The sequence below is a fragment of the Euprymna scolopes genome, chromosome 45 (genome assembly GCF_053919585.1).
Source record: "Euprymna scolopes isolate OS-2025 chromosome 45, ASM5391958v1, whole genome shotgun sequence".
NCBI classification, from domain to species: Eukaryota; Metazoa; Mollusca; class Cephalopoda; order Sepiida; family Sepiolidae; genus Euprymna; species Euprymna scolopes.
Window position 1 is genome coordinate 61,999,556 of NC_136526.1, and position 11,324 is coordinate 62,010,879.

Genomic DNA, 11,324 nt, shown 5'->3' on the forward strand with positions numbered 1-11,324 from the left:
TGTACTTTCGCCAAACAGTTTAATTAATAAATAAATTGATAAAAATTAGTGTAAAACTTAGCAAAACACAAAAGGAATAGCTCAAAAACAGAGAGTCTTTACTATAAAGAAGTAAATTTTAACAAACACGGTTTACTGTGGAATTTGAGTGGGGCGTTCTTCTGGTTTACCAGGTTCTAGTTATTATTTCGTTAATAAAATATTGTTATTTATAATTTTTTTAATGTTAGCTTTTGGAAGGGACAACACGCTCACATTAATTTAAAGAAAAACTATAAAGATAAAGAAAAAAAAGCGATGTGTTTTTTTTATATTTTAAAAAATATTTTTATTCTGTAGCGATTCTTCGTTAAGACGCTACATAAAGTACAGTCAAAGGACTTAAATCTAAATTCAAGGAATTATTGTAGACACATCAATGGCAACTGGCAGAGAGAGAAAGAGAGAAATCGTCTTACGTTTCTTATTTGGATGTCTTTTGCAACAGATTGCCTATGTTGCGACCAAGGCATTAATCCTTAGTCTCGTAAGTGATAGTGTCGATATTTCCTACCGATGAGTGGGGGGGGGGAAGAAAAGACGTTTAGCTTGCAACAAAAAATTACCTCGTTGCTTACAAGCAAACGTATTCTTGTAAATATAACGCGCTGTTAACAGTTGTCGTACCGGTCTGATAGATCTCTAACAACGACAAGAACTACAACAACAACAACCCTACAAAGGTGACTCTTTTTATAGTCTCAATCTCTCGTTCAGCGAGATTGAAACGAGACTGGAATGTCTATTTAAGCTATAAGGAATAGACATCCTATTTTCTTCATTAACAAACACCAGGCCGGGCCGTTCACAGCCATGAGCGTCTTTCCCTTCCCACCGAGCCACCCTCGGTAAGTCAATCAATTTAATTATCACAATAGTCAATGTCACAAACCAAACTGTTAGAAAGAATAACTACCATGACGATAGGAACCAATGTAAAAAGAAAGGGGGTCACAAGCTTGTGAATATAAGCCATTTTATGACATGATCCAAGATCACGTGATTACCATTGATATAAAAAACAATCACAAAGGAGAAGGCGCTTTGCATCTGTCTCCCCAAACCAGATGCCATTGAAGGTAAGTAACATTTTCTTATAATTCAAAGGCAAATTGTCATCAAAATAAATAAAATATTTTTTAAATATCTAAATAAACACATTTGAAAAAAAAAATCACATGCAATACATTCATAAAAGTAAAACAATATATAATCATGTATTTTTATTTAAAAAATCTGTAGATATTCTTATTTATTATATTTAAAATCAAAAATGAAAACAACAATAAATTAGAAATTTTTTATCAGGTGACACGAAATGGGCTGTAACCGTTTACTTCCGGTACTTAGCAATGATTACAATGTGTAAATATGCCGTATGTTTTAATTTTCTTATTTTGTTAGTAAAATAATGTTTATTGATAAAAATAAAAGCATTTTAAAGTTTAAATAAATACGAATAAATATTAATAAGTAAAAAAAATAAAAATAAAGTCTAAAAATGTAGTATAATTCAAAACCAGGTTTTTTAAAAGTCAGGATTTATTACACTACTGGTCCACCATATATTCAAAGAAAAAAATGCCTGGCTTAGTAGCAGCATAAATAAGCCATAACAAAAGAATGCCGACGCTTTTTTTTTTTATCTCTAATCAAGAATTTAAACTATTTTTATATAAAAGATTGTTTTTAGATTATAAAAATAATATCGTAAAAGTCATGAGAGTGCTTACTTTTTGTCCATTTTTTCTTCTTTGCAATGTTTTTGATTTAAAGTAAGAAATTAATGTTGGATATGAAAAATAAAAAATGTAAATTTCTGATTAACTATAGCAAAACAAAATAACCGTGCTTTTATTTTTAATTCGAACTCCATAAAAAAATGTCTAAACTCCGTTCCAATATATTTTTATTTAACAGAAGGTCATTTTTTATATTAAAAAAATGTTTAAGGTACTCATGCAGAAAGTGATCCGTGTTTAAAAGCCATTCTTAACATAGGAAGGAGAAGATGTTTTGTTCCTATTCTGTACTTTAACTTTACAATGGAATAATAAAACATATAAAACTTTAATTAAACGTGGAAATACGATTTAAAAAAAAAAAATAGCGCGGATCACTCTCTGCATTAGCACCATGTTTTTAATTATAAAATAAAATATTCACATTCAAAATAATAGGATTTTTTAAAATAAATTTGTGATCAATTCTATTTACATTCGTAAAAGTCATAAAATTACTTACTTTTTGTCACGTTCGTTCTTTCAATGATGCATTTGATTTAAAGAAAGAAATTAACTTTCGGTCAATTATTTTTCTATATTTAAATCATAAAATTATTTTTCTATAAAAAAAGAAATTTTAATCATAAAATTATTTTTCTATATTTAAAATCATAAAATTATTTTTGGGGTTAGCCAGTTTGTAACAAATCGCGTCGTATCAATCAAATTGAAAACGACTTCGCCTTTTTTTTTTTGTACTTTTTGAACAAAACTATTTCCCTTGATTATCGCTCTTCTATTTTGTTATTAGACTTCCGGCGGTCCACCATTCTTTTTTTTAAGAATGTCGACTTTTTTTTTATTTATCCCTTTTGTGAGAAATAAATAAATAAATAAATAAATGTCACTAAAGCACCGAAATGCCTTCACAATATTTCAATGTATTGTGGTCATTTTTTTTTTTTTACTATAGACAACACACGGAAATAAAAATAAGTCAATAAAAAAATATGTTACAAATGTCACTAAAGACAAGATAAATTACTCTTCTACCTACCTGGATAAGTATTTCATGTGTAACTTACTTTAAAGCGTTTATTTAATTCGAAACACAAATAGTGACAAGTTGCTAAGTTAAAACAAACCGGCCGATATCAGATTATTGATAAAAAAAAACAACATGTTAAAGTTTAAATAAATACTAATAAATTGTAATAGATTAAATAAAAAAATAAAAATAAAAAAGTCTAAAAATGTTGTCTAATTCGTACCCGGGTTTTAAAAAAAAAATCCGGATTTATTACACTACTGGTCCAGTGGTCCACCATACATTTGAAGAAAAAAAAAATGCGTGGCTTAGTAACGGCATAGACAAGCCATAACAAAAGAATACCGACGCTTCAAATGCGTTTTTAATTTGAACTCCGTAAAAAAAAAGTCTAAACTCCATTTAAACATATTTTATATAATAGAAGGTTATTTTTTTATTATTATAAAATAAAATATTCAAATTCAAAATAACGTGATATTTTTTTCGATAAATGTTTGATAAATTCTTTTTTCATTACAAATAATATCGTCAAACTCATAAGATTACTTACTATTTTGTCCAGTTTTTTTTTTGTTCTTTCCAATGCTATTTTTTTATTTAAAGAAAGAAATTAATTTTTTATATTTAGATAAATTATTTTTCTATATTTAAATCCTAAAAAATAATTTTAGGATTAAACAGTTTCTTTCTAACAAATAACGTCGTATCGATCAAATTGAAAACGCCTTATTGTACTTTTTGAACAAATTTACCTCCCTTGATGATCGCTCTTATATCATATTGCACTTCAGGTCCACCATACTTTTTTTTTTTTTTTTTTTTAAGGATATCAACATTTTCGTTCATCCCTTGTGTTGTAAAATAAATAAATATTTAACATAAATGTCACTAAAGCACCGAAATGCCTTCGCAACATTTCAGTGTATTGACAGTCATTTTTTTTTTACTATAGACAATAAACGGAAAAAAAAAATACGTCAAGAAAAAAATGTTACAAATAAATGTCACTAAAGACAAAATAAATTAATCTTCTACCTACCTGAAGAAGTATCTTATGTTTTAACTCTAAAGTGTTTATTTAATTCGAAACACAAATAGTAAGAAGTTGCTAAGTTAAAACTGCAACAAAAAGCGGCCGATATGAGATCATTTCTTTTGGAATGTCAATAATGGCTAAAAAAAAAAAAAGTCACAATAAAACAAAAGAAATTGTTTAAATCCCTTCTAATTTTTATAACTCTATGAAACAAAATTCATAATAAAACAAAAGAAATTGTTTAAATCCCTTCTAATTTTTATAACTTTGGGAAAAAAAAGTCACAATAAAACTAAAGAAATTGTTTAAATCCCTTCTAATTTTTATCACTTTGTGAAAAAAAGTCACAATAAAACGAAAGACATTGTTTACATCCCTTCTAATTTTTATAACTTTGTGAAAAAAAAAGTCACAATAAAACAAAAGTAATTGTTTAAATCCCTTCTAATTTTTATAACTTTGTGAAAAAAAGTCACAATAAAACAAAAGAAATTGTTTAAATCCCTTCTAATTTTTATAACTTTGTGAAAAAAAAAGTCACAATAAAACAAAAGAAATTGTTTAAATCCCTTCTAATTTTTATAACTTTGTGAAAAAAAAATGTCACAATAAAACAAAAGAAATTGTTTAAATCCCTTCTAATTTTTATAACTTTGTGGAAAAAAAGTCACAATAAAACAAAAGAAATTGTTTAAATCCCGTCTAATTTTTATAACTTTGTGAAAAAAAAAGTCACAATAAAACAAAAGAAATTGTTTAAATCCCTTCTAATTTTTATAACTTCATGAAAAAAAAGTCACAATAAAACAAAAGAAATTGTTTAAATCCCTTCTAATTTTTATAACTTTGTGAAAAAAAAGTCACAATAAAACAAAAGAAATTGTTTAAATCCTTCTAATTTTTATAACTGTGAGAAAAAATGTCACAATAAAACGAAAGAAATTGTTTAAATCCCTTCTAATTTTTATAACTTTGTGAAAAAAAAGTCACAATAAAACAAAAGAAATTGTTTAAATCCCTTCTAATTTTTATAACTTTGTGAAAAAAAAATGTCACAATAAAACAAAAGAAATTGTTTAAATCCCTTCTAATTTTTATAACTCTATGAAAAAAAAGTCACAATAAAACAAAAGAAATTGTTTAAATCCCTTCTAATTTTTATAACTCTTTGAAAAAAAAAGTCACAATAAAACAAAAGAAATTGTTTAAATCCCTTCTAATTTTTATAATTCTGTGAAAAAAAAAGTCACAATAAAACAAAAGAAATTGTTTAAATCCCTTCTAATTTTTATAACTCTGTGAAAAAAAAGTCACAATAAAACAATAGAAATTGTTTAAATCCCTTCTAATTTTTATAACTTTGTGAAAAAAAAGTCACAATAAAACGAAAGTAATTGTTTAAATCCCTTCTAATGTTTATAACTCTGTGAAAAAAAATGTCACAATAAAACGAAAGAAATTGATTAAATCCATTCTAATGTTTATAACTTTGTGAAAAAAAAAGTCACAATAAAACGAAAGAAATTGTTTAAATCCCTTCTAATTTTTATAACTTTGTGAAAAAAAAGTCACAATAAAACAAAAGAAATTGTTTAAATCCTTCTAATTTTTATAACTGTGAAAAAAAATGTCACAATAAAACGAAAGAAATTGTTTAAATCCCTTCTAATTTTTATAACTTTGTGAAAAAAAAGTCACAATAAAACAAAAGAAATTGTTTAAATCCCTTCTAATTTTTATAACTTTGTGAAAAAAAGTCACAATAAAACAAAAGAAATTGTTTAAATCCCTTCTAATTTTTATAACTTTGTGAAAAAAAAGTCACAATAAAACAAAAGAAATTGTTAAAATCCTTCTAATGTTTATAACTCTGTGAAAAAAAATGTCACAATAAAACGAAAGAAATTGATTAAATCCATTCTAATGTTTATAACTTTGTGAAAAAAAAAGTCACAATAAAACAAAAGAAATTGTTTAAATCCCTTCTAATTTTTATAACTTTGTGAAAAAAAAGTCACAATAAAACAAAAGAAATTGTTTAAATCCTTCTAATTTTTATAACTGTGAAAAAAAATGTCACAATAAAACGAAAGAAATTGTTTAAATCCCTTCTAATATTTATAACTTTGTGAAAAAAAAGTCACAATAAAACAAAAGAAATTGTTTAAATCCTTCTAATTTTTATAACTGTGAAAAAAAATGTCACAATAAAACGAAAGAAATTGTTTAAATCCCTTCTAATTTTTATAACTTTGTGAAAAAAAAGTCACAATAAAACAAAAGAAATTGTTTAAATCCCGTCTAATTTTTATAACTTTGTGAAAAAAAAAGTCACAATAAAACAAAAGAAATTGTTTAAATCCCTTCTAATTTTTATAACTTCATGAAAAAAAAGTCACAATAAAACAAAAGAAATTGTTTAAATCCCTTCTAATTTTTATAACTTTGTGAAAAAAAAGTCACAATAAAACAAAAGAAATTGTTTAAATCCTTCTAATTTTTATAACTGTGAGAAAAAATGTCACAATAAACCGAAAGAAATTGTTTAAATCCCTTCTAATTTTTATAACTTTGTGAAAAAAAAGTCACAATAAAACAAAAGAAATTGTTTAAATCCCTTATAATTTTTATAACTTTGTGAAAAAAAAATGTCACAATAAAACAAAAGAAATTGTTTAAATCCCTTCTAATTTTTATAACTTTGTGAAAAAAAGTCACAATAAAACAAAAGAAATTGTTTAAATCCCTTCTAATTTTTATAACTTTGTGAAAAAAAAGTCACAATAAAACAAAAGAAATTGTTTAAATCCCTTCTAATTTTTATAACTTTGTGAAAAAAAAGTCACAATAAAACAAAAGAAATTGTTTAAATCCCTTCTAATTTTTATAACTCTGTGAAAAAAAAGTCACAATAAAACAATAGAAATTGTTTAAATCCCTTCTAATTTTTATAACTTTGTGAAAAAAAAAGTCACAATAAAACGAAAGTAATTGTTTAAATCCCTTCTAATGTTTATAACTCTGTGAAAAAACATGTCACAATAAAACGAAAGAAATTGATTAAATCCATTCTAATGTTTATAACTTTGTGAAAAAAAAAGTCACAATAAAACGAAAGAAATTGTTTAAATCCCTTCTAATTTTTATAACTTTGTGAAAAAAAAGTCACAATAAAACAAAAGAAATTGTTTAAATCCTTCTAATTTTTATAACTGTGAAAAAAAATGTCACAATAAAACGAAAGAAATTGTTTAAATCCCTTCTAATTTTTATAACTTTGTGAAAAAAAAGTCACAATAAAACAAAAGAAATTGTTTAAATCCCTTCTAATTTTTATAACTCTGTGAAAAAAAAGTCACAATAAAACAAAAGAAATTGTTTAAATCCCTTCTAATTTTTATAACTTTGTGAAAAAAAAGTCACAATAAAACAAAAGAAATTGTTTAAATGCCTTCTAATTTTTATAACTTTGTGAAAAAAAAGTCACAATAAAACGAAAGAAATTGTTTAAATCCCTTCTAATTTTTATAACTCTGTGAAAAAAAAGTCACAATAAAACAAAAGAAATTGTTTAAATCCCTTCTAATTTTTATAACTCTGTGAAAAAAAAAGTCACAATAAAACAAAAGAAATTGTTTAAATCCCTTCTAATTTTTATAACTCTATGAAAAAAAAGTCACAATAAAACAAAAGAAATTGTTTAAATCCCTTCTAATTTTTATAACTCTTTGAAAAAAAAAGTCACAATAAAACAAAAGAAATTGTTTAAATCCCTTCTAATTTTTATAATTCTGTGAAAAAAAAAGTCACAATAAAACAAAAGAAATTGTTTAAATCCCTTCTAATTTTTAAAACTTTGTGAAAAAAAAGTCACAATAAAACAAAAGAAATTGTTTAAATCCTTCTAATTTTTATAACTTTGTGAAAAAAAGTCACAATAAAACAAAAGAAATTGTTTAAATCCCTTCTAATTTTTATAACTTTGTGAAAAAAAAAGTCACAATAAAACAAAAGAAATTGCTTACATCCCTTCTAATTTTTATAACTTTGTGAAAAAAAAATGTCACAATAAAACAAAAGAAATTGTTTAAATCCCTTCTAATTTTTATAACTTTGTGAAAAAAAAGTCACAATAAAACAAAAGAAATTGTTTAAATCCCTTCTAATTTTTATAACTTTGTGAAAAAAAAGACACAATAAAACAAAAGAAATTGTTTAAATCCTTCTAATTTTTATAACTGTGAAAAAAAATGTCACAATAAAACGAAAGAAATTGGTTAAATCCCTTCTAATTTTTATAACTTTGTGAAAAAAAAGTCACAATAAAACAAAAGAAATTGTTAAAATCCCTTCTTATTTTTATAACTCTGTGAAAAAAAAGTCACAATAAAACAATAGAAATTGTTTAAATCCCTTCTAATTTTTATAACTTTGTGAAACAAAAGTCACAATAAAACGAAAGTAATTGTTTTAATCCCTTCTAATTTTTATAACTTTGTGAAAAAAAGTCACAATAAAACAAAAGAAATTGTTTAAATCCCTTCTAATTTTTATAACTTTGTGAAAAAAAGTCACAATAAAACAAAAGAAATTGTTTAAATCCCTTCTAATTTTTATAACTTTGTGAAAAAAAAGTCACAATAAAACAAAAGAAATTGTTTAAATCCTTCTAATGTTTATAACTCTGTGAAAAAAAATGTCACAATAAAACGAAAGAAATTGATTAAATCCATTCTAATGTTTATAACTTTGTGAAAAAAAAGTCACAATAAAACAAAAGAAATTTTTTTAAATCCCTTCTAATTTTTATAACTTTGTGAAAAAAAAGTCACAATAAAACAAAAGAAATTGTTTAAATCCCTTCTAATTTTTATAACTTTGTCAAAAAAAAGTCACAATAAAACAAAAGAAATTGTTTAAATCCCTTCTAATTTTTATAACTTTGTGAAAAAAAAGTCACAATAAAACAATAGAAATTGTTTAAATCCCTTCTAATTTTTATAACTCTGTGACAAAAAAATGTCACAATAAAACGAAAGAAATTGTTTAAATCCCTTCTAATTTTTATAACTCTGTGAAAAAAAAGTCACAATAAAACAAAAGAAATTGTTTAAATCCCTTCTAATTTTTATAACTTTGTGAAAAAAAAGTCACAATAAAACGAAAGTAATTGTTTTAATCCCTTATAATTTTTATAACTTTGTGAAAAAAAGTCACAATAAAACAAAAGAAATTGTTTAAATCCTTCTAATTTTTATAACTGTGAAAAAAAATGTCACAATAAAACGAAAGAAATTGTTTAAATCCCTTCTAATATTTATAACTTTGTGAAAAAAAAGTCACAATAAAACAAAAGAAATTGTTTAAATCCTTCTAATTTTTATAACTGTGAAAAAAAATGTCACAATAAAACGAAAGAAATTGTTTAAATCCCTTCTAATTTTTATAACTTTGTGAAAAAAAAGTCACAATAAAACAAAAGAAATTGTTTAAATCCCTTCTAATTTTTATAACTTTGTGAAAAAAAATGTCACAATAAAACAAAAGAAATTGTTTAAATCCCTTCTAATTTTTATAACTTTGTGAAAAAAAAGTCACAATAAAACAAAAGAAATTGTTTAAATCCCTTTTGATTTTTATAACTCTGTGAAAAAAGTCACAATAAAACAAAAGAAATTGTGTAAATGCCTTCTAATTTTTATAACTTTGTCAAAAAAAGTCACAATAAAACAAAAGAAATTGTTTAAATGCCTTCTAATTTTTATAACTTTTTCAAAAAAAGTCACAATAAAACAAAAGAAATTGTTTAAATCCCTTCTAATTTTTATAACTTTGTGAAAAAAAAAAGTCACAATAAAACAAAAGAAATTGTTTAAATCCCTTCTAATTTTTATAACTTTGTCAAAAAAAAGTCACAATAAAACAAAAGAAATTGTTTAAATCCCTTCTAATTTTTATAACTTTGTGAAAAAAAAGTCACAATAAAACAATAGAAATTGTTTAAATCCCTTCTAATTTTTATAACTCTGTGACAAAAAAATGTCACAATAAAACGAAAGAAATTGTTTAAATCCCTTCTAATTTTTATAACTCTGTGAAAAAAAAGTCACAATAAAACAAAAGAAATTGTTTAAATCCCTTCTAATTTTTATAACTTTGTGAAAAAAAAGTCACAATAAAACGAAAGTAATTGTTTTAATCCCTTATAATTTTTATAACTTTGTGAAAAAAAGTCACAATAAAACAAAAGAAATTGTTTAAATCCTTCTAATTTTTATAACTGTGAAAAAAAATGTCACAATAAAACGAAAGAAATTGTTTAAATCCCTTCTAATATTTATAACTTTGTGAAAAAAAAGTCACAATAAAACAAAAGAAATTGTTTAAATCCTTCTAATTTTTATAACTGTGAAAAAAAATGTCACAATAAAACGAAAGAAATTGTTTAAATCCCTTCTAATTTTTATAACTTTGTGAAAAAAAAGTCACAATAAAACAAAAGAAATTGTTTAAATCCCTTCTAATTTTTATAACTTTGTGAAAAAAAATGTCACAATAAAACAAAAGAAATTGTTTAAATCCCTTCTAATTTTTATAACTTTGTGAAAAAAAAGTCACAATAAAACAAAAGAAATTGTTTAAATCCCTTTTGATTTTTATAACTCTGTGAAAAAAGTCACAATAAAACAAAAGAAATTGTGTAAATGCCTTCTAATTTTTATAACTTTGTCAAAAAAAGTCACAATAAAACAAAAGAAATTGTTTAAATGCCTTCTAATTTTTATAACTTTTTCAAAAAAAGTCACAATAAAACGAAAGTCACAATAAAACGAAAGAAATTGTTTAAATGCCTTCTAATTCTATATGGATAGTGTTAAATATGGAGTAAACACGAGTTATCTCCCTTTGACTTAGTAACTGCCACCGTCACTCTTGACTGCAACTTCCCACTACCGTTGAGTGTCAGTCTTTTTTGTAGTAAACTGCTTTGTTTCTATTCAGTGTAAATAAATTCCTCGTTACGATACCACGTACGTTTCGTCTCTTCAATGAATGTTTCACTAACAAATTACTAACATGATTCTAACAAATATTCACTTGTATCAACCCATAATATAAAATGATGTCAGGATAAAACATCGAACCGCCAACATTCACAGCTGTATATCAATATCTTCTCGGAAAAAAATGGAATTTTTACCACATCCAAAAGAATTAAAGTTTGCTTCGGATAATCTTGAACAGGAATGGGAAACTTGGAAAAAACAATTTCAATTGTTGCTGCAAGCTACAAAGTCGGACAAGAAACCGGAGAAGGTGAATACGTCAATATTACTGACCTGTATAGGAAACGTGGGAAGGAAACTATATTATATATTCAACTTTGAAAATGACGATGAGAAGCTAAACTTGAAAAAAGTAATAGAAAAATTTGACGTGCACTGCCAACCAAGAAAAAAACCTGACGTTTCTC